Source organism: Lepidochelys kempii, chromosome 5 (genome assembly GCF_965140285.1).
Source record: "Lepidochelys kempii isolate rLepKem1 chromosome 5, rLepKem1.hap1, whole genome shotgun sequence".
Classification (NCBI taxonomy): domain Eukaryota; kingdom Metazoa; phylum Chordata; order Testudines; family Cheloniidae; genus Lepidochelys; species Lepidochelys kempii.
In genome coordinates this window covers 75548705-75571391 of record NC_136384.1, presented here as the reverse complement: position 1 = coordinate 75571391, position 22687 = coordinate 75548705, and the positions used below count along the sequence as shown (strand labels likewise).

The 22687-nt window shown below is 40.6% G+C and overlaps 1 long non-coding RNA gene across 1 annotated transcript in view; it reads left to right on the top strand.

Moving 5' to 3' along the window:
- The window catches only part of LOC140911542 (uncharacterized), a 111150-nt gene extending 96922 nt beyond the window's left edge, over nucleotides 1-14228 (top strand). The window contains exons 4-6 of the long non-coding RNA XR_012159040.2: nucleotides 9777-9857; nucleotides 12806-12832; nucleotides 13017-14228. This is a non-coding gene — a long non-coding RNA (uncharacterized LOC140911542). The remainder of the gene's footprint in view (nucleotides 1-9776; nucleotides 9858-12805; nucleotides 12833-13016) is intronic.
- The last annotated feature ends 8459 nt before the right edge of the window (nucleotides 14229-22687 follow it).

Sequence of the window (22687 nt, the reverse complement as noted above, 5' to 3'; positions counted from 1 at the left end):
CTCTGCTCACATATACAAAAATGTTCTTTTGACCCCAAAGGGTCAGCCACATTACCAGGCCATTATAGGTTTGGATCTTACTCCAAATACCATGCTGCCAGCCAATCCTCTAGTACAGTGGTTCTCAAACTATTTTTTTTAATGGACCACTTGAAAATTGCTGAGGGTCTCAGCAGACCACTTAATGATCTTTCCAAATGTTGTTTATAACATTTTACAATAGTTAGCTAAGCACTTTGGATAAAAACACTATATATTAAAGTTTTTTGTTCTACCAATAAAAGCACACAACTTGTATTTTAATACCAGTAGTCTTACCTTTCTAATGCGATGGATGTGCCCTCTCTCCCCTGCTACAGCAGCCCCCGAGCTTGTGCTGGGAAAGAGGAGGGTCTCTCTCCTGCCCTCTCCCCCCCCGCCACAACTTGAGACCATTACTCCTTGTTCTGTCATCTGCTACCACTGAGAACAGTCTTGATCCATCCTCTTTGGAACCCCCTTTCAGATAGTTGAAAGCAGCTATCAAATCCCCCCTCATTCTTCTCTTCTGCAGATTAAACAATCCCAGCTCCCTCAGCCTCTCCTCATAAGACATGTGCTCCAGCCCCCTAATAATTTTTGTAGCCCTCCACTGGACTCTTTCCAATTTTTCCACATCCTTCTTGTGGTGTGCGGCCCAAAACTGGACACAGTACTCCAGATGTGGCCTCACCAATGTCGAATAGAGGGGAATGATCATGTCCCTCGACCTGCTGGTAATGCCCCTACTTATACAGCTGAAAATGCCATTGCCTTCTTGGCTACAAGGGCACACTGACTCATATCCACCTTCTCGTCCACTGTAACCCCTAGGTCCTTTTCTGCAGAACTGCTGTCTAGCCATTTGGTCCCTAGTCTGTAGCAGTGCATGGGATTCTTCCATCCTAAGTGAGTCCACGCCATCCTCCAGATCATTAATGAAGATACTGAACAAAACCAGCCGCATCTCTGACCCTTGGGGCATTCCGCTTGATACTAGCTGCCAACTAGACATGGAGCCATTGATTACTACCCGTTGAGCCCGACAATCTAGCCAGCTTTCTATCCACCTTATAGTCCATTCATCCAGCCCATACTTCTTTAACTTGCTGGCAAGAATACTGTGGGAGACCATATCAAAAGCTTTGTTAAAGTCAAGGAATAACAAGTCCACTGCTTTCTCCTCATCCACAGAGCCAGTTATCTTGTCCTAGAAGGCAGTTAGGTTAGTCAGGCAAGACTTGCCCTAGGTGAATCCATGCTGACTGTTCCTGATTGCTTTCCTCTCCTCTAAGTGCTTCAGAATGGATTCCTTGAGGACCTGCTCCATGATTTTTCCAGGGACTGAGTCACATACACACAAAGACTCCAAAGTCCATATATGAGGTTCCTAGCAGTATTGGTGAGTTTGCTGGCTTGAAAGTCCCTCTGGAATACATCCACAGCTTGGATTGGTTGTTCAGAGCTTCAGTTAATAGCAAAGTTCCTCCAGAGTTAAGAAGCAGGATTGAAGATAAAATGGAGAAGATGCAGCTGCCATTTACAGTCTTTTGCCATGCAGCCTGTGCTTCCTTTGTTTCAAATCAAGATGCCCAGCACATGGCTTGAAAGCCTTAGATTTCTGTCCATAGTCATGCCCCTGCATGCCTTGCTGAGTCATAAGATGTATCTGCCTTCTCTCAATGGGTCAGTTGATGGTCCTTGGGGTCATCAAGCAGTGCTGATGCTAAACTGTCTGGGGGTGTCACCCAGAAACATAGCCTATGTTTGAAATACAGACATACATACATATCTATAACCCAAAATAGGAAGGTGATACAAACACATACATGAGATTATCATATCTGGCAAATTATAACATTTTTGCAGATATCTTACATGGCATATCTGGCATAACTCATTGCAATGTTACAATATGAATATTCATAATATCCTCAAGTTTCCCCCCAGAATCCATACAGCATCACACCTTGGAGCTCACTTCACCACTGTAAGCCTTTCAGGATCCCATTTTCTGCAGGAAGAGTTACCCATATGCCACAGGTAATTTTTCTCTCTGGCAAAAAACTGAAGCAAACTAAAAAGATCTCTAGTGACCTTGTCTTTTCACTTTGGTCTCTTGCTAGGGGTGATGTACTATTTTAATATAGGAAGTGTTATGGAGTGTTAGGTTCTGGACACTTCAGCAGTTTTTTCGAGGGTACTACAGAGCTTTTATCTGCTTTTATTTATACTCTGCCTTCCTGCTGAAGCACATTTTCTTAAACAAATGTAAATGTGATACTTCTGGTCCATTTATTTCATAGCATTGGAGGTTACATGTAGGTTTCCTCATGTGCTGATGTTAATTTAGTTAGTTGCCACTCTTGTTGCAAGCAGCCTGTGATTTCAGGTTGTGGTTTTAAGTATTTTTTGTAGTGGTGGTGTTGCCGTATTGGACCCAGGATATAAGAAAGACATGGTACATGAGGTAATATATTTTATTGGACCATAATCCATTGGTAGAAGAGACAAGCGTTCAAGCTCCACAGATAATCGCTATGCTCTTGAATGAACTTACACAGAAAAATGATATGACAAAAACACCCTGTCACCTGTGGATGAACACTTTTCACAAAGTGATCACTCCACATCTAACTTCTGAGTCCTCACTCTCAAAGGAAACCTGCACAACACCTCAAAAGACAAGCTTGGGAACTTAAATTCATGATTCTGTTAGACGCTAAAAACTGTGGACTAAACAGAGACCATAGTTTTACAGCTCATGACAACAATTTGTCACTCACCTCTATTGCCTGCTATCCCTTAATTGCCCACTTCATTTGACATGGTCTCCTACAGCATGTGTGAACACCATATCCCCAACAAACTTTTCAACTTGTATTTAGCTCAGACACTCTGGTTACCTTCCCCAGACCTGAAGAAGAGCTCTGTGAAGCTTGAAATCTTGCCCCTTTTACCAACATAAACTGGTCCAATATAAGAGATTACCTCACCTACCTTTTCTCCTTTAAGTATCTGAATAGTCATGGAAGAAAATGTGCCTGTTGCTTGAATTTAAAATCTTGTTTGAAGTTTCTAAAGCCCAAAGATGAGGAATTGAACAAAAACTATGCTATTTTAGAGGTAGTAGACATAACTGAAAAGTACTTGCATGTCCCACATGGGGTCCTTACTCACACAACTCTTCCAATTGACTTCAATTGGAGTTTTGTGTGAATAGGAACTATAGGATTGGTATTGTAATGTACTTCACCTGTCCTAATGCCATCTGCCTGGCAGTGTATCAGTCACACTGTAGATAAAGATTGCATGCTCATTCTGTCAAGCTGTGGGGTATTGAGACAAATAGGGAAACAATGTAAATTTATAATCTTAATTACAATCCACAAAGTATTCAACTCTGTGAATCAAAATTACTTTGAGTGATCGTGATTAGCCTTGCTAATGCTTTAGCTTCCAACTTCTTTTGAGCTAAACAGCGAAAACACATGGGGCGATATCTTGATATTTAGCAAAATGCCTTCTTGGGATTAACTGACCTTTCCTATAAATCAGAAGCAAAGTTGCCAGCTGGGTACTTTCTCATTTGCAGCATACATAGGCAGCAAGAAAATGAACCGAAGCATTCTCTGAAGCAAAACATTACACACACTGTAATTCTTTCCTACCGCTCTACCTCTTCCACTATAATTATGCAAAGACCTATTACTCATGGTAAATCAGGGGAAGTGTTTGAGCACCAGTATCTCCTGCTCCTTCCTCAGAAAGCACTGCAGTAATATACCAGCTAATGTTAATAAGGGCCTTTATTTTCAGGAAAGGTTGGGTTGGGGGGAAGGAGGGGTGAGGCGGGAGAGTAGACATACTATACACAGTAGAACCTCAGTTACGAATACTTTGGGAATGGAGGCTGTTTGTAACTCTAACTCTGAACAAAATGTTATGGTTAATTCAAATTTTACAGCTGACTATTGACTTAATACAGCTTTGAAACTTTACTATGCAGAAGAAAAATGCTGCTTTCTCTTTATTTTTTGAGTAGTTTATATTTAACACAGTACTGTATTGTATTTGATTTTTTTTTTTGTTTCCATCTCTGCTGCTGCCGCCTGATTGTGTACTTCCAAATGAGGTGTGTGGTTGACTGGTCAGTTTGTAACTCTGAGGTTCTGTGATTATGTGCTCGCTTACATGTTAACGCAGGAAAAAAATGCATGAAAAATATTTTAATAGGTTATCGTAGAAAAGTAGTTCTGGAAAGGATCTCAAAGTCATCAAGTCTAGCCCCTGGCACTGAGACAGGACCAATTATACCTTGACCATCCCTGACAGGCATTTGTCCAACCCATTCTTAAAAACCTTCAATGATGGGGATTCCACAATCTCCCTTAGAAGCCTATTCCAGACCTTAACTACTGTGAAAACTGGAGTGTGTTGCCTTCCTGCTCCTTGTTCCTGTTTTGTTTCCTGGTTCCTGCTTATTGAACTCAGTGTTCCTATTTCTGTTTAAGGTTACTTTGAATTCTAACCCTGTCCTCCAAAGCCGTTGCAACTTCTCCCGGCATGGGTCATCTGCAAACTTGCAAAGCATATTCTCTACTCCATTATCTGGTTCATTAGTGAAAATATTAAATCGTACCAGACCCCACTGAATATATCGTCCCAGTTTGACAGCAAACCATTGATAACTACTCTGCGTACGGTCTTTCAACCAGTTGTGCACCCACTAATTCCATCTAGGCCACATTTCCCTAGTTTGCCTATGAGAAAGTCAGGTGAGACTGTGTCAAAAGCCTTACTAAAATCAACATGTTTCATGTCTACTACTTCCCCCTGTCCATTACTCCAGTGACCCTGTCAAAGAATGCTCCTAATGTATTCAAAGAACCTCTTCATATTGCCTTTTATGTCCCTTTTTATTAAGAAGATCTAAATGTGATCCAAAACTGCAAAATATGAAGCAATTTAGATAGAGATTACATTTCAGCTACGTTAGCTATAAAGATACTGGGCCAGAATCCACCTTCTCACTTGTGTAAATCAGAAATAACCTCATTGTCATCAATAAAATTGCACTTGTGCAAAACAGATGTAAGTGAGAGCTGACTCAGGCCCATGATATTTATTAGATCAGCCATCTTGAGCATTTAAATGGTTAGCCATTTCCCAAGTCAAGTTAATACCAATAAGGGCTAATTCAGTTCCTCATGTGAGAACTCTGGATTTAGATAAGAGGTGGAAGTTAATGTTGTGCAGACTACCTTGACCATTTACTCAGTTATTTTAACTTGAATGTTAAATTTAGATGGGTTTTGCATGTGAAATAGTTTGAATCAGATATATTTTTTCTGTATGAAAGTAAAGCAATTGTATGCCCTGTTCCTGTAGTCTTCAGTTCTGAAATTGTGTAGGTTGGGGGTGAATCTGGTTGTGAATTAGGGCTCTCTACCTCTACCATATAAGAAAAATATGTCTGCTAGGCTCCTGAGTGCACATTTTAGACAAAAAGTGCTCCATAAATAGAGCACCTTTCAAACTGGATTCTCTTTTTATATAGGCGGTAATGACGGCCTGATGAGAGAGGTGCAAAATACAGAAAATAACACTTCAAATATTTGGTGGAGTTGAGAGAGTATCCTAGATTCCCCATGAAGGTCACTCCTTTAGAGACAATTGGCCAGATTTTGATCTCACTTACACCATTTTGTCTTTATGGGTTGCAGTGCGGTTACTAGTGATTTGCACCAGAGAGTTCAGAATCAGGCCCATACTTTTATTCTAGGCTGCATTTTTTTAAATAAATAAGATGGGAGTTATTTTTCCCAAAGTCTCCTTTGTTAAAATGAAAGACTGCTGATTTTTACTATAGTATCTTTCAGAATAAATAGCCAGGTTTATTTTTGCCTTAATTCTGCAGAAGATTAAGAATACATGGACTTGGAACCATTGCTTCCTTGCTTTTCCACAGGCAAGGAGTGAGATGAAAGCTCCCAATTGTACCTTTTTGCCTTAGTTCTGACGTCCTGATTCCAAAAGTCAGCCCTACTCCGTACATGACTCTGTGCTCCTAACACACTGCGCAAAGTTGCACCACAGGCCTTAATGGAGTTTACAGGAGCTGTGCCACAGTTGGGCTTGGATCTCAGCACACTTTTGCCAGCAGGGAGTTCCCCTTCAACAGAGGGATTCTCTGCTGGAGACTTGTGACTAGTTCCTAGTCCCTTGTATACTACCATGTAGAGTGAGTGGTGCAAAGGGGCTGGATCAGACTGGGGAATCCATCCCTTTATTTTTAACCTCCTGGCTGTTGCTTTTCCTGTTACACCCACTTTTCTTCCCCATGAGATCAGACTCCCTGTTGAATTAAACCGACATAAAATTGGTAACTCCACTGCTTTCAGCGCAGTTTTTCTAGATTTATACCAATGGAATTTAGAGCTGAATTTAGGTCCTTGGTGTTTAATTTACACTTGATATTTTTCCCCCAGTGCAGTGACTGTGGGCAAATCAATGAAAGTTGCACTTCATCACTTATCACACTTATGGATGACGTGTGACTTACACCGCTGTTTGTCACCACTGAGTTTAGCCCCTGTGGCCAGGGCAGATGGCAATAGTGTATCCTTACAGTTCAGCAGAGCTTGGGACAGAATATTATACTACTTGTGGTACATGATTTTAGACTTTATTTGTAGACACTACGTTAAAGTGAATTATGAAACTTTCAGAAGTCTACCCTGACCAATTAGTGCTCAACATCTTAGTGTGCTTTAGAAATAACACCCCATAGTGCACACTGAAACATATAGACAAGCCCTAACTCCTATTAATCTTGAGAAAGGATAAATCACTATTAGAAGAATTTTTAAAAAATTGATTTAGTGTGTTGTTTCTGAATTATACTGAACCACAGATAGGTAGGTATGGAATTGTGAGATAGAATGGTCTGCATTTAATATAGTTCAACAATACTTGGTGGAAAAAAATTACTGTTAGAAGAATACATTGGCAAAGCAGCAAAGAATGTGAGTTGAACAGATTTTAACTTTTGACTGGATTGAGATGGAAGTACAATTTTGTTAATACTAAGACAGGCTGTGCAGACCAGAATCCCATAGGATTTAACCAAGTAGAAGTAAAGCTCATATCTATGGAACACTCAGTAAGACAAATGACATACCTTTAAACAAGTGGCTATTTTTAATCAAGAAACAAATATTGCGAATGTGGTGGTCATCTAGGGCCTGTTTTCACATATACTGCTTTTATACCAGGGTAGCTCCATTATAGTCTTCAGTAAAAGTGTGCCTGTTTTTTGGTGTAAGTAAGAAGATAATCAGAATCCGTGATAGCCCAGCAGGGGTCCTAAACAGGAATATTTTTGGCGCCCTTCCCCCCCATACTAAAATCAGCAAGTTCTTATAATAAAAAGCAACTAGGGGGGCCCCTAGAGCTGCTGGGGGCCCTAAGCAATTGTTTAGTCTGCACATGCCTAGCACTGGCTCTGACACTAATGGTTTATCAGAGAGACTGCAAATCTCTGTTTATCAGAGAGACTGCAAAGGGAAAATCAGGCCCCTCTTAGATGTCTTGCAGGTGTCTTTTTAGGGTGCACACTCTGAAGGTGAGGCACCCTAAACCACAAGTAATTTTTGAAAAATTTGGCCATTTTTTCCAAAATACAATTCATTTCAAATTGTTTTGTTTTGTGAATACTTTTACTGATGTATTCAGGTCAGGCGCACACTTTAAAGATCTCTGCCACCATAATTCTAGGGGAAGAAAAAAGGCTACTTAATTAAGTAGTCGAACTTTGCATGCTGTGAATTGCAGTGTGATATGGTAGCAGGCAACATTTTTCACCTGTATTACCTGAGGGTCTGTCTACACAGGGACTTTCAGGAAAGTAAAAGTGAATCAGCTAAAGCTGTGAAATCAATGTGGATAAATTAAAGTGAATTCCACCCTCCCACCCGCAAGTGTATACTCTCACCCAAGAGTAAAGTGGCTTGCAGTTCGGCCTTCTGGGGTGCACTGCTGTTCACACCCCTGTAGTCTGAACTGTGTGGCTATAGCCCTAATTTACAATTCACTAAAGCCACTTTACTCCTGAATGAGAGCATCCACATGGGAATCTAACACGCTTTAATTTATGTACACTGACTTCACACCTTTAGCTGATTCACCTTAACTTTGTGAGTGTCCTAGTGTAGCATGGCAATAATGCCATTATTAACAGGAATTATGGGGTGGACCCATTTATTTCTGAGGGAGCAGAGAGATGGTAATGCTGAGTGCTTTTGAAAATCCCACTCATGGCAATTCAATTCAGTGAGAAGGCTTGCATGAGTAAGGAAAGCAAGATTTGGCCCTAAATTAATACTTAATTCTAAAGTTGCAAGTGCAATATTAACCTTCCTGGTTGGTGCTTACAAGAAAGCACTCTAGGGGTATTGTTTCTTCTTGCCCTTATCACATAGGTAACTTCCACTTTCATTACTGAGAGATAAGTTCCCACTAGTAGCAAAATGGGGGATGGCTGATTTAAAAACAGCCAGTTTGCAAGACTGTTACGATGCATCAAACAAAATAGATTCCTAGGGCTGGCATCTAGGGGGATGTGGAAAATGTCCAAGATATCCCAAGTGTCCAAAAAGATAAGGAGAACAAGGCGTTGTCCTCTGCTTTGAAGATACCAGCTGTGTATAGGGAGGATATTTGATACCTCTTATTGTTGGTTGAGGTGGTGATTATTGTTTGCACAGGGAAAATGGGTGTAGGTTAAGATTTCAAAGTAGCTCATGAAAAAAATTCTGGGACCATACTACTCTGAGTAAGGCAGATAAGGACAAATTCTATTCTCTGGCTCTCTGACTTTTGGAGTTGCTTTGAATTTACGTTGAAGTAACTGAGCAGAGCTCGGCTCACAGTAAGTGAGCCTTACGATTATATAACTCATGTTGTTTCTGCTCCATAACTCTACTTAACACAAATGAGAATTATGAGGTGCAGTGTATATATACTGTAGTACATACAATTTTTAAATTTATTATAAAATTCTATTTTAGATGTTTAGCCCACAGCAGAAATTCATAGCTTTATTTTCCACCCCTACTCCTCACATTAGTCATTTTAGATTGCTATTGCTAAGGGACTGGTTCCAAATTTGCATCAAGTAAAATAATAAAGCAATAAGACATGACGGGGTACATTAATAGGCTATAAATACATGCCTCAGGTACAGTGTGTGCATGAGGCTGAAGGCCAAGAGACTTTAACCACCCAAGATGTGCATTAAGGGTCCATTAATATATACCCAGGAGTGTATTACTAATAATAAGAATAACTATAACAAACAATTTTCAGAAAGAGTGATCATTTTTTAAAATTCCTACATTACAATTATGGAAAGATGCTACTGAAAAAAGGAGACAATGCAATCAGTACATCTTGAACCTTTTGCTTTTAAGGCTTTTTAGATCATCTCTAGTACTAGCTTTGTGTATTAGACATGACCTGGACCTCATTTTGGGTACGTCTATGCAGTGAGTGTCAGCCTGCAGGAGTGACTCTCAGAGCCGGGGCTACAAACTGGGGCTTGCAGAGCTTGTACTATGGAGCTAAAAATAACTGTGGAGATGTTTGGGTTCAGGCTAGAGCTCAGGCTTTGAAGTCTGCATTCTTCCAGCATTAAATCCCTTTTGGAGCCCAGCATTGCCTTTCTTACAGTAACATCAGATGCTTCCTCCTTGCAGTGGCTGAGAACATGGCCCACACATTACTCCTGCCTCCTACAGTCCCAAGGAGTGAGAGACTCTGGGAGTAAATCCATTGAAGTAAGTTGGATTGTAATGGTGTAAAATTGGACAGAATTTAGAGTCCAAGCCTGGAACTGTAAATTGAATTTAAGACTCTTGCAGGGAAGTGAATGGGTATGAAATGAACATCTCACTCTTAAAGGTGGTTGGTTTCTCCAGATCAGGGTTCAAGCTAGAGCTGCTCTGGAAAAAAAAAATCCTATTATATTTTTTCCTTTTTTTTTCATTGTCATCCAAATTTTTCTTCAACTTTTTGGGCATTTTATCTAAAAACAGAAAACGTGACAATCAAAATGTTGTAGGCAATGAGTTTTTTGTTCTCAGAAATTGAAAACTGGAAAATATCAGCTTAAAAGAAAAAAGTCAGTTTTGGTTGCTAATTTTTTTTCTGTGAAAACCACAACCAGCACCCCAAAATCAAAATATTTTGTTTTAATATTTTTGAAATGAAACATTTTGATTTTTTATTCAAAATGACTTCATTTCAAATTTGATTTTTTTTAAAAAGTTTTTTAAAAAACCCTCTGAATGAAACCATGTTTTGTTTCAGGTCAGACAGACTGTTTCATTTGACCTGAAATGGATTTAAAAAAAAAAAATTCGATTTGGCCAACGATCCAAAAACAGAGTGACACACAGTAAGCTCAATAAAATGCAACAGAAGAATGAACTGGGAGCCCATATACACTTTAAAAAAATAGGGTCATGTACTAGAGGAAGACAGCATGACCAAGTTGACGAAGAAAGCAAAAAGAAGGAAGATGTGGCAAAGTTCACCAACATTTTTGGAACAGAGCAACGAAGAAGATGCATTAAGGAATGGATCCACCCAATAGGAAAAATAAGAACTAAAGCAAAAATTAGCCAAAACTCAAATTGAAAAAATCTTTGAAAGTAGTTTTAATTTTCATGCCTTTTAATTTCATGGTTCATGCTGGGGACTGAACGAGAATAGGCAGGCCACCATGTGAAAAACTATTCTTGAATAGCAGCTATTTTCTGCTTGAGTGCAGCAAGTAGGAGGAATGGGAAATCTTGTGAGAAAGCAGATCTGCAGCTTAATTTGAAGACCCAGAAAATCTGGATAGTTTAGTTAGACCCACTTTTGGGTGTTTACCTAAGCCAAATGCTAGCTGTTATTTAACACTACAAATAAACAATTGCCCAAAATAAGATAACAGCAAATTAGATCTATTCTAATCAAGATTTTCTCTGAAGTTAAGAGCAAAGAGAACTATACAGGCAGGAAAATTAAACCTTCAGGAAATGATTCTCCTGAAACTCATTTGGATCTCTTTCCCTGTCCCCCCGCCCCCTCTTTTAACAACATCACTTTTGCTGCTTTCACACTCTGCCCTTGGAGCTTCAGGTTGAAAATTTCAGTCTCACAATTACACTAAGATGGCAAGGTGGGTGAGGTAATATCTTTTATTGGACCAACTTCTGTTTTGTGCAGGACCTGAAGAAGAGCTCTGCATAGCTCAAAAGCTCATTTCTTTCACCAGAGAAGTTGGTCACTCATCTTGTCTCTCTAATAGCCTGAGACCAACATGCGACAACAACATTGCAATCACTAGGAGGGAAAACAGACATGGGGGATAGGGCAGGTTTAAAGATCCAGCAGGTCCATTAGTAAAACTGAGGATTTAGATTTAGAGCATGTTTTAACAATAAAAGGTAGGGATATGGCAGATATAGACAAGCAGTCATTAATCCATGAAGTATCATGATGAGTAAAATCCAGATGAGTATCATGAAGTGTGACATTGACACATTAATGTGGTCTGGGTAAAACAATCTATAGAGAAGAAGAAATTTTTTTTCACATGAGAAAAGGAAGACCCTGCATCTCACTGACTAGGCCTGTGTTTAACAGTTACAATGATTTTTAGAAAAGAATACATGAAAAATAAGAATTTAAATCCTTGTAGCATTATCTGATCCAAAGGAATGGATTGCTTCATCCTCTACTGAAATGCAGACGTGGCTGCTATTTAAAAGCAGACAGAAATATATACAATAGAGCAGGATGGGAAGTGAAGAAAAATCTGCAAAAAATCTGTAATAGAGGTAATTATTTAGATCTTGGTGCCAACTTTATTTAGAAAATGTGTGTGTAAAATGGCGTAAACGTATAAATACATTAGTGGGGGCTAGACTAGGTAGTCTATGGGAATAAAGGAAGCAGTAGATAGAATAGATAATCTATATTAATGCAGCTAGCAGTAGCTATTTCTCATCTCTAATATCTAAACATTCAACACTATCCGAGACTATTAGTGGTGAATAGACTCCTGGCCCAATGTGGGCTTTATCCTGACTAAAAGAGGTGGAATTTTATTTGCAATGAGTTCCCTAAGCAGCTCCCCAACTCTGCACATTGTTTCTGGACACGTTCAGGAATAGTGCAAGACCAGTACACTTCACAGGTTACACACTTGTATGCATTCTATGCACCCCTTACTGCCACATGAACAAGGTACATTAACAAAGTACCATTCTGCTGCGCAACAGATGCGACTAGGGGGATGGAGCCCACGGGTAGGTGGGGTAGGGGTGCACAAGGAGAGGATTCACAGCTGTGCAGATCCTCTGGTCATGCCCCCGGGTGGGGGATATGGGGAACGGGGAAATGTTAGCACCACGGAAGCTACTTTTGCCATTAGGATGAATGAGCCTCAGTGCCACAGCTCTAATGCTACTTTTGTTACCAGAGAGGGAAGATTCTTTCTGTCCACCCTGCCTTTTACTCCTTAAGGAGATGCCCAGCCCTCTGCTTGGGTTGTACGCTGAGCTCCCTGAGTTTGGCCCTAAAGCTTTAAATTGGCCTTGGTGCACTGGACCTTCTGGTGCATTTGCACAGTAGCAAGTGTCCTCATTAATTCAGAGCACAGGTACTCTGACTGGTACGGTAAGTTGCTTTTATCTATTTTATACATTTACAAATATTTTATTTTGTTTTTCAGAAATAATGTCATGGAACCTTCTGACTAGTAAGTGGTTTTCTGCTTTGAAAATAATTACCTTGGATTTACCTTAATATTTGTTTTCTGCAAATGCTTTGGCCGGCCTGGCCTGGCCTCAGCATTTATCTTGCAGCAGGAGGCCATTATTCAGGCACACCATTCCATTCCATTCCATTGACAGTCTCTCTCTCTCTCTCTTCCCTATATTCAGCATTTAGTAGCAAGCAATATGAAGATGATTATACTACAATCAACATGCCACTGTGGGAACCAGAAGCAATTATCTCAGTATTTTTTTTTACCCTCAACCCACTGAGCTCTGAAAAAATATGTCAGTGAGTGGGTGCACTTACCCTGAAAAAAAAAAAAAGGCAAACCAAAACACGGAAGCAAGTCTCAGAGTCCAGGTCAACTGGCTCAGGCTCACAGGGCTTGTGCTTCAGGGCTAAAAATAGCAGTGTAGATCTTCCTGCTTGGGTTTGAGCCTGGGCTTTGAAACCTGGTGAGGAGGGAAGGTCTCGGAACCTAGACTCCAGCTCTTCCCTGGGAACATCTCTGCTACTATTTTTAGTCCTGTCCCATGAGCCTTAGTCATTTGAACCAGGCTCTCAGACTCGCTGCTGTGGAGGATTTTTTTTTCTGTTTTTGCAGTGTAGATGGACCCACTGAAGCCTATGACAATAAGCAAAGCATAAAGCTGTACATATGTGGGGATGCCACTTAAAATCTGCGTCTGCTTTGGCCATCTTGTGAAGGCCAAGAAATACTTGTTCAGCTGTGATGAAGAAATAATTTGTCCAGATGTCAGCCTGTGCAAGACAGTTTAGATAACTGAAACGCCGTGTATAAGATGCCGGAGTGGCTCCTAAACCAGCTGAAAACTATGAACAAGAATATAACTGAGCACTAGAGGCTAAGGATGGCAGACATTATTGCCCTAACCTTCACTGAAATCTAATAAATAGCCAAAGTATTCCTCTTTGCCCATTTGACACTGTTGTTTGGAAAATCCCTGTTTATCTGTGGCACATTTTTAAATTGGCTTGGTCCTATGTTATGTATTTCTCATGTACCATTCCAGTGTTATGATAACAAGAAGAATGCTACTGTAATGTTTGAAGAAGTTATGACTCTTAAACTGTCTGCAGACTGAAAAATAAGTGAAATGTTTTGACAGAGAAAATATGTGTTGTCAACTTTGTTTTATCCATGGCTGAGACAGGAAATTGAAACTGTACTTTAGCAGGGTTCAGACATTGATGAGTAAAATGATCTTCTAGTAAACAAATTAGTGCAAAATTGGTGTTCTACTTTATGCCTCATTCTTCCCCCATGAAATGGCCAATTAAATGTAGAGCTCATGTATTTAAAAAGAAATCTTTGAAAGGGTCTAAAGAAACAGCATCAGTGACCGAAGCAATCATTTGCACTAAATAAAAGGAATAGAGTCTAAAAAACACAGTGTGACCTCTTTGTTAATCTGAGGAGTGTGTTATAAAAGGTCACCTAAAGAATGTACAGTCTGATTACTCTATATTACAATTAGTCTCAGAGTCTTATGCACAGACAACATGGTGAAATACAAAGCTCTGCAGCAGAATAAAAGCTGCACCAAAGTTACCAATGGAAGAATGCTTTCATGACAACAGTTTCATGGAGCCTTACTATTAACTGGTGACTGAGTGGGCAGTTGTGTGGCCAGCTTTAGCAAAACTTGCTGTTCTTTTTGTGCCTGTCTGCCTCCTGACTTATCACTGTCAAGAGCTCACTCTAACTGTCGAATGATTCAACAAGGCTGGCAGAACATTCTCCCTATTGTCTCTGAGGTAGGTCCGTTTTACTTTTTATTAAAAAATACCAATCATCTTTAAAATATAGTTTGACAGCCTTGGTTGAGAATAACTTTTGGAAACTTTTCTTCTTATGGGTCTCCATTCTAATGTTCTTTTTTGAAGATGACATGGAAAAGAAGAGCAATTCTATGGTTAAACAAAGTACCTTGAAAACAGCTATTCTGGAAGCTAAAAGCTTGTGTCTGATCATGTGCCTATATATGAAACAAGTACACCTAAGGTTCACATCTGCTGTGTGTTGGACAGCGGTCTTTTTATTATTGAAATTTAGCTTTGTGAAGATGGCTAGAACAGAGTTTGTTCCACATAACCCTTTGACTGAGGTTATAAGTGGGGCACAGGCTGGCTTTTTGCACAGGGGTGAATTTCATCCTATCAGAACAGTAAGAACTAGTCAGAAGGGTAGCCAAATTTTCCATGTTGCTCTTAATAAGGGTATGTCTACACTACGAAATTAGGTCGAATTTATAGAAGTCAATTTTTTTGGAAAGCAATTTTATACAGTCGATTGTGTGTGTCCACACTAAGTGCATTAAGTCGGTGGAGTGCGTCCACAATACCGAGGCTAGCATCAACTTTTGGAGCTTTGCACTGTGGGTAGCTATCCCACAGTTCCTGCAGTCTCTGCCGCCCATTGGAATTCTGGGTTGTGCTCCCAATGCCTGATGGGGCAAAAACATTGTCGCGGGTGATTTTGGGTACATGTTGTCCATGGCCCCTCTGTCTGTGAAAGCAATGGCAGACAATCATTTTACGCCTTTTTTCCGTGCGGGCGCCATACTGCTTTCAGCAGACGGTGCAGTAGGACTGCAAACCATCGTCCTCGAACAAAGCTGGGAGGTATTGCCAATTTAGAGAAGGACCGGGATATCATAGAGGAGGATCTGGATGAGCTTGTAAACTGGAGTAATAGAATGAAATTTAATAGCGAGAAGTGTAAGGTCATGCATTTAGGGATTAATAACAAGAATTTTAGTTATAAGCTGGGGACGCATTAATTAGAAGTAACGGAGGAGGAGAAGGGCCTTGGAGTATTGGTTGACCACAGGATGACTATGAGCCGCCAATGTGATATGTCCATGAAAAAAGCCTAATGCAGTCTTGGGATGCGTCATGCGAGGTATTTCCAGTAGAGATAAGGAGGTGTTAGTACTGTTATCCAAGGCACTGGTGAGACCTCATCTGGAATACTTTGTGCAGTTCTGGTCTCCCATGTTTAAGAAGGATGAATTCAAACTGGAACAGGTACAGAGAAGGGCTACTAGGATGATCCGAGGAATGGAAAACCTGTCTTATGAAAGGAGACTCAAGGAGCTTGGCTTGTTCACCCTAACCAAAAGAAGGTTGAGGGGAGATATGATTGCTCTCTATAAATAAATATATCAGAGGGATAAATACCAGAGAGGGAGAGGAATTATTTAAGCTCAGTACCAGTGTGGACACGAGAACAAATGTATATAAACTGGCCATCGGGAAGTTTAGACTTGAAATTAGATGAAAGTTTCTAACCATCAGAGGAGTGAAGTTCTGGAACAGCCTTCCAAGAGAAGCAGTGGGGGCAAAAGACCTACCTGGCTTCAAGATTAAACTAGATAAATTTATGGAGGAGACGGGATGGTGGGTTAACATGATTTTGGCAATTAATTGATCTTTAACTATTCATGGTAAATAGGCCCAATGGCCTGTGATGGAATGTTAGATGGGGTGGGATCTGAGTTACTACAGGGAATTCTGTCCTGGGTATCTGGCTTGGGGAATCTTGCCCACATGCTCAGGGGTCAGCTAATCACCATATTTGGGGTCAGGAAGGAATTTTTCTCCAGGGCAGATTGGAAGAGGCCCTGGGGTTTTTCTCCTTCCTCTGCAGCATGGGGCATGAGTCACTTGCTGGAGGATTCTCTGCACCTTGAAGTCTTTAAATCATGATTTGAGGACTTCAATAGCTCAGACATAGGTGAGAGGTTTTTCGCAGGAGTAGGTGAGTGAGGTTCTGTGGCCTGCATTGTGCAGGAGGTCAGACTAGATGATCCTAATGGTCCCTTTTGACCTTAATATCTATGACTCTGAGACAGCTTCCGCTGCCACTCTGCTCTTCTGGTGCCATGAACCCACCTTGCAGGTCCTCTCGTCGTTCTTTGTAAATATCTATTCTCCACCACTTCCACTGCAACTCTGCTCTCCCGCTCTTGTCCCGCCATACCACAGCAAGCATGCAGCCCGCTCAACTCAGCTCACCGACATCGCTGCTGTTGTGTCCTGGTGCTGCTAGCAGGAGACGGTGCAGTAGGTCTGCAAAACTCTGCTGTCCTGCTCTCCTGGTGGTCTCGCAGGTCCTCTATATGACTGTTGTCATCCGCTGCCACTCCTGCTCTCCATGCAGCCCGCTCTGCTGTTGTGTCCTGGCAGCAGATGGTGCAGTAGGTCTGCAAAATTGGTCATCCAACCACCTGCAACTCTGCTCTCCTGCAGACGCCATACCACGGCAAGCATGGAGCCCGCTCAGATCGCCGCGGCAGTTATGAGCATTGTAAACACCTCGCGCATTCTCATGCAATATATGCAGAACCTGAACCTGCAAAAGCAGGCAAGGAGGCGACGGCAGCGCAGTGACCAGAGTGATGAGGACATGGACACAGACTTCTCTATGGAACTTGGGGAGGAGGATGGTTGGTTAGACAGGGGATGCAGTAGCTGTCTGGGCCTTTCCTGCACCTCAACCATATGCTGGAGCATATCAATTTGATCCTGCAGTAGCCTCAGCATTGCATCCTGCCTCCTCTCATCACGCTGCCACCACCTCTCCTGTTGCTCCAGTCACCTGTCCTCACGCGCGTCCCTCCTGTCCTTGCATTCATTTTGGGCGTTCCTGGACTCTGCCATTGTTTGCCTCCACGCATTCTGCTGGGCTCTTTCAGTGCGGGAGGACTGCATGAACTCAGAACATTTCATTGCTAGGAGAGCTTCATTGAGATGTCCCTGGAGGATTTCTGCTCCATCCCCAGACTTTTCCAGTAGCTGTACTGGCTGCGAATGCATCCCAAGTATTCAGGGCAAATAAATCATTAAACATGCTTGCTTTTAAACCGTGTATTTTATTTACAAAGGTACACTCACCGGAGGTGCCTTCTCCGCCTTTAAGGTCCGGGAGCACGGTTGGGAGGTTACTGTCTCCAAGGTGATAAACAGTTCCTGGCTGTCGGGGAGAATGGTTTCACCGCTTGCCTGGTGTGCGCTATCTTCAACCTCCTCCTCATCATCTTCCTTGTCCCCAAAATCCTCATCCCTGTTGCGTGAGACTCCCTTTCAGGAGGAGTGGGGTAGTTGTAGGGGCACCCCCTAGAATTGCATGCAGCTCATCATAGAAGCGGCATGTCTGGGGGTCTGACCCCGAGCAGGCGTTTGCCTCTTGGTAGGCTTGCCTGAGCTCCTTAAGTTTCACGTGGCACTGCTGCATGTCCCTGTTATAGCCTCTGTCCTTCATGCCCTTGCAGATCTTTTTCAAATATTTTGGCATTTCGTCTTTTGGAACGGCGTTCTGATAGCACGGATTTGTCTCCCCATACAGCGATCAGATCCATGCTGGAGCTCTTTTGTGATTCTGGGACTCCATGATCACCTCTGCTGATGAGATCTGCATGGTCACCTGTGCTGATCAGCTTGCCTCGCTGTCCAAACAGGAAATGAAATTCAAAAGTTCGTGGGGCTTTTCCTGTCAACCTGCATCCGAGTTGAGAGTGCTGTCCAGAGCGGTCACAATGGAGCACTCTGGAATAGCTCCCGGAGGCCAATACCGTCGAATTGTGTCCACACTACCCCAAATGCAACCCGGCGATGTCGTTTTCAGCACTAATTCCCTGGTCGGGGAAGAGGACAGAAATCAATTTTAAGAGCCCATTAAGTTGACAAAAATGGCTTCGTCGTGTGGACGGGTTCAGGGTTAAATCGATCTAATACTGCTAAATTTGACCTAAACTCGTAGTGTAGACCAGGGCTTAGTGTAATCATGAGCTATTGTCTATTTGAGGTTGAGGGGATTGTAGAAGTAATATCTAACTTATCTCAGTCTCTTGGATATGATCTATTTGAGAGGGAAAGTACCATTAAAGAAATTTGCAAATAATTCCTAAATAATAAATACATTTAAGACGTTCAGATACAGCTCATGAACTTTTTGGGAACTAAAACAATTTGCCTAAATTATTTGTAACTAATTATTCTCAGGTCTAATTGCCAGGTTTGTATACCTTCTAATTAGTTTACATAGGGTAGATTGTAGGATCATGTATTTTTATTTTAATTTGTTTTGTTCTTTTCACTTTCTGGTAATTGGAGATTAAAAATAGACGGTGTCTCTAAATACCTAGACTGTGTTTGAATTTAATATATGATGATTAATCTGTTTTTCCTTCTTTGTAACTACAGTAGCATGCACAGTACTTTGGCAGCATTTTCAATCTGAGAGTGCAACATTTTAGGTAATCCCCATATAGCATATCACCCTTGATCACCATTGATTTGCCATTGTTGAATTTCTTTAGAAGAGTAAAACACGAGCTTTTCATTCTGAATGCAAGTGAATAATGAATCTGCCATCAGAAGCATGTATGCACACCAGCTGCTGCATTTCAGAAAGCTATGCAGAGTCAGTGCTAAGATTTTTTTTCTTCGACTATTGAGCACCACAAGTTCATATAAGCAGATCTCAATCATTTTAGCAGAGTGATTTTTTTTTCCTGTGGCCAACATTTTAATTAGGTAATAATGTTCAGGTTCAGTTTAAAGTAAGAAGATATGTTTCTAAGCTGTGTTTTTAGATCTCTGTAATATTCCACAATGGCCGTAAGTGGTTCACATCATTTTCATGCCTTTTGGAAAAAATGAATTGGACAGGGTGTTTCTTTGCTTTCATCAACATCATTGTTCTATCCTGTACAAAAAGCCTCTGTCAGTTTTCTTTTTCCTGGAGAAATGAAAGCCTATGTTCCTTGCTCTTCCTAGAGTTTCCTGAGGTCAACAAAAATAGGATAGTGAGGAGGTTCATATTATCAGAAAATGTTTCCATACCAAGAGTATATGGCTGGGAGAGGAAAATATGTGTAGATTTTGTTGGATTTTGTCCAGTTCAAAATGTCCCTCTTCTTCTTTTTGTAACTTCACCCTCGTAATGCACTTCTTTCCCAGACTTCAGCAGGCCTAAGCTTAGGTGATACCACAAGATGCATTGTGGTGCTTATTATGCATCATTTCACTGCTTACACTGTGACTGTCAAGTGTACGCAAATTTACAGTCAGGGAGGTCCAATCATCTTTACAGAAGTGAAGGACAAAGTGTGCTGCAATTCACATAGTACTCTAGTTGTTTATGGTCACTCTGTGAGTAATATAGTTATCAGTCAAAATAACCTTCGGTTTAAAAATACACTTGTCCTTTGATGGTCTTAAATGTACGTGTAAGACTGTATAAAGAACCTTTCATTCAGTGCTGTTGCTGTTCCTCTTGGTGGAATTGTCATTCTACCCTTCCTTCACAATAATGTAGTTTAGTTTGCTAATGATAGACTAAAGAATAGTAAAGAGATGCAAACAATTACATTTATGGCCAGATTCAGGAACCCTGAATTTGAGTGGCACTCATTCATGCACATGCTTTCGCTCAGATCAATGACTTCAGCTTCACTGAGTCAAATCCTGGGTCTTGTGAACAACTTCAGTATAGCACCTGTGCACAGGAGAGCTCTACAGAGATGGGAGAGCAGTTGCTCCCTCTCCCCTCTAGGTGTAAAGTTGTTCCAGAGATTCTTTGTGGCAGCTATTGAGCATCAAGGCTGCATTAGTCTTGTGTGATGGACTTTGTGCCCAGCTCTCTACTTGCGAGCAGAGGGTTGGCTGATGGATCTGCATAGTTGTAGCTATACTGGCCACATACCTGACCATTTCGAGCACCCCAATCCAAACACCTTGCTGTCAATTCATCTGCCCACATCTTCCATTTTCTCAATCAGTTGAGAAATGCTCTCATACCTTTCCAATTAGACAAAGTGATCCAAATCCCCCTTACAAAAATCACTCCAATTCGTCTGGGTGCCAAACCCTTCTGCCCCAGACGCCCTATGCAGATTACCCATGTCTGATGGAGACCCCCACATGCCTGTGTTTTTACAGGGCTCTGAAAACTCTAGGGGCTGCTCTGAAGATGTCCCCAGCATCAGTGAAGATGAAAGAACCATTAAAATATAGATGTGATTCTCTCATATTGTAGTCTGGAGAAGAAGGGGCTGATGAATAGGATGCTGCAGTTATTCTAACCTGGAGCACTGAAGAAGCACTGACAGATTAGAATCATTTTAACAAAACAACATTACAGCTCCGGTACATTTACATTTTAGCTTCAAGAAAAAAAGACACGTTTGCCATGCTATGCCCCTACCGATGAGGACCTGAAAGACTAACTCTATAGAAGTCTTCAAAGAATGCCCAGGAGTGTTTGTTTCCAAGACTTGAGCTGTACTATGTTCATGACTATTTTAATGCCAAAATGGGCAGTGTACTTTCTTTGGCCCAAAAGTCCCCGTAGATCTGACCTTTGGAAATTAAATGATAATAGACTCTGTACTAAGAGCCTTTCTCCATTTAGAAATAATGCATGGATAGAAATATTAAGATATTTCTTCTGGACTAATTGAAGCAATATAGCACACATTTACCAGCAGTGCCTTGTCAAACTGTGAGTGAGACTTTGCATGCAGCTGATTTAGGCATGAAAATCAAATCCCCCAGTGTGTGAAAACTGGGGTTATACAAGCATACTGGTGTGCACTGGGCATAAATTATATCTATTGGAACACAGCCTTTATATAATTCCATATTCAATAGAATAGCGATTTCTGGATAGCAACTCACTTATTCCTATGTTGCAAAGAACTAAAGTTGAATAGCCAAATTTATGTTAAGTTCCCAGTAACCCTTTGCGTACAAGAGTCATATAAGAAACAATAGGCCTGTAGATATCTGACGTAAAGGGAGATAGGAACTGGCAAATCCATGGTCCAGAGTTGCAGTCATGACTTGGACTCATTCATTTTCATTATGAAATATTGAAAATAAAAATAGAACATTAATATAAAAATCAAAAAAATATGCAGCGAGACTTTTTTTTTTAAACTACAAATTGGTTTCATACAGAGTTCTTTTTGGGGAAGTATGGTATGTGATACACAAGTCTTACTAGTAGAAATGAGCAAATAATTTGTAATGAACAACTAAGTAGGAAAATTTCTTAATTGAAAAATTTTAAAATATATCTAGTGTTTGTAATTACGTGTGAATTTCTTCACATATAATTTTTAATCTTCAGATTCTTCACAAATGATTGATTGTAAATATTCAAATTGTTCACTGTTTTGGAAAATTTGAGTCAGGGTATTTTTCTGTTCCCTGGGTTGGGTGACTTATGTAACTAACCAGCTACTATTTGAATATTAAATTGCATATTCATGTAGTAATTATGCAATTTGAAATTCACACTGTTGGTTGTTATGCAAGTCAACATTCAATTGTAGTGATTATTTCCATATTTATTCTTAATATTCATTTTTTATGAATATGCGTGGCAGTAAAACTCTGTGATTAGAATAGTCACAGAAAGTGAATAGAAAAGGTGCTGACACAGTCAAAGGAAAGCGAGTTCCGGACAAAATTCTTGTGACTATTCACAAAATATTTTTTCACAACATTCATGCATCTGTGACAACTACTAGGAATATATCTACTTTGAGGAAAGGAAGGAAATATAGGAGATTTAAGAACTGGTTTTGAAGTCTACACTTGATGATGTCACTAACATTTTCTGTAATAATATTTAAAATGTATAATTCCAAATAAAATATGGCTAGAACATCAAACTGTCTAAAATATATTCATTCAAGCTAGCCATATTTCATTGTTTGTAGAGTGCTACGTTATTTAAAATTTTTGAGTTTGGATAATAATAATGGCAGGTACGTCATTCATTTTCACTCTACCTCTGTTT